Below are 1,914 nucleotides of genomic sequence, written 5' to 3'. Positions count from 1 at the left end.
GTTTTACCAGCATGGATGCATTGAATACTTAATTTACCTTTCTAAAAAACTGTCGAATATCCATGCTGTCGACTCAACCTGACTTTCGGCAATGAACTGTCAGTTGTTGCGTTAGCATTTGATGTGGCGATGGTGACAGACACGTCAAATGCTAACGCAACACCTGTTGCGTTCAGGAAACCTGGGAGATTTAACATTACAATAATGGCAGGTTATCGAAATATCATTTAAAATGGCCACATTACATTGAATTTGATGCAATATATTAGCAAAAGTACAGGAAAAATAAATAATACTTTTTTTTAAATAATGCAATGAAATTATTTAGGGGGGCTAAAGACATTTTTAGGGAGGCTGAAGCCTCCCTAAAATAGGCCTAATGACGCCCATGGTAGCAGGAATCAAAAGCAGCTTGAACTTCAACGTCATAGAACAAAGAATCCAACCTGATGTCAACAACTAAGTGTAGTTTATTTCTTACCAGTGACTCCACGTAGGAGGAATCCCTTTGCCCATCGGGGAGGAGGGAGGAGGTGCTTGTCATCCAATTTATGTGGTACGCAGTCTGTCCACTAGATGACGCCAGAGTTCTACTTATTTTACCCCGTATGTAGTGATGATCCAGTTTCACAGCGTGTGGGTTTTGAAGCATATATATTATACACGCAGTAAGGCAAAGATAAATCAAATGGTTTTGTCAGGTGACCTTTGGCCCATCCTGTCTCTGTGAAACTAGCAAGCATGCTAGGAAAAAGAAGAGACACTGACAAAGATGGGAGTTTTATTTTATTTTTTATTATTATTATTATTTTTTAATGATTTCAAAAACGGCAGCATGGTGAACCAGTGGTTAGCCTGTCCACAGTTCGGAGGTTGGGCATTGGAATCTGGGCCATGGCCTTCCTGTGTGGGTTTTGCATCTTTGACCTGTGATCATGTGGGTTTTCTGCGGGTATATGGGCTTCGTCCTACATTCCAAAAGCACGGATGTTATTTTAAATAAAAATTATAAAATGGCCATAGTGGGAATATGAATTTGATTAGTTGTATTTTCAATTTCATGGTCGAACTCTGCCAAAGCTGCCCTTTGTCACTGATTCTGGGAGTGGCATGGCTCAGGTGGTAAAGTGGTCATCTCCCAACCTAGAGGTTGTGGGTTCGATACCCGGCCTTTGAATACCTTGGGTTCCCACTTCAAGTGTCGGATCAAGTGGCTGTGGAGAGGGAGTTCAGGGCTTCCCTGCTTGATATGCTGCCCCTGTGTCTTGACCATGGATTAGTGCAAGAAAATGGATGCACGGTTTGATATATTAATACAGACTTTGTCCACGTGTATAAAATTTGATTTGGTGGATGCCGGGCAGGACTCAGTGATGTTTTCTGCAATATTATTCCATAAGTCAGCTGACCTCCGTGCAGCCAACTGAGCGGCCCTGACATTTGTGCTCAGGTCAGTCACGTAATGTATAAAGGGCTTTGGCGGCAGATGTGCATGTCAATTACACACAAACACATGGAGGGCAGATGTGAAGAGAGAAGTAGAGCCATCGCATCGCCTGGTTGCTGCTGGCAATCATCTGCTCTGAATGCCTACCCTTCAGCTGATGTTTTGCTCCTTACTCCTCCTTCCTCATGTTGTTGCCTCTCTGTTACTGCAAACATAGAGCTTGTTTCCATAGTGTACTTAATCTAGATGGGGCGTGTGTCTTTAAGATTGCGTATGTTTGTGGGTATTTGTGCATTGCCCTGGGAAAACTCATGCACATGACAATTACTGGCCTACAAGTACTCACTAACACAGCTGTTCATTGTGAAGGTCCTGCTGTTAATTGGCCTCTGGTAACCTACTACTCCAATTAATGCCATGTTAATTACTCTGTGTGTGTGTGTGTGTGTGTGTGTGTGTGCGTGTGT

Source organism: Hippocampus comes, unplaced genomic scaffold (genome assembly GCF_001891065.2).
Source record: "Hippocampus comes isolate QL1 unplaced genomic scaffold, H_comes_QL1_v1.1 scaffold283, whole genome shotgun sequence".
Classification (NCBI taxonomy): domain Eukaryota; kingdom Metazoa; phylum Chordata; class Actinopteri; order Syngnathiformes; family Syngnathidae; genus Hippocampus; species Hippocampus comes.
The sequence above is the reverse complement of the archived record's forward strand: the minus strand, read 5'-3'. Positions refer to the sequence as shown.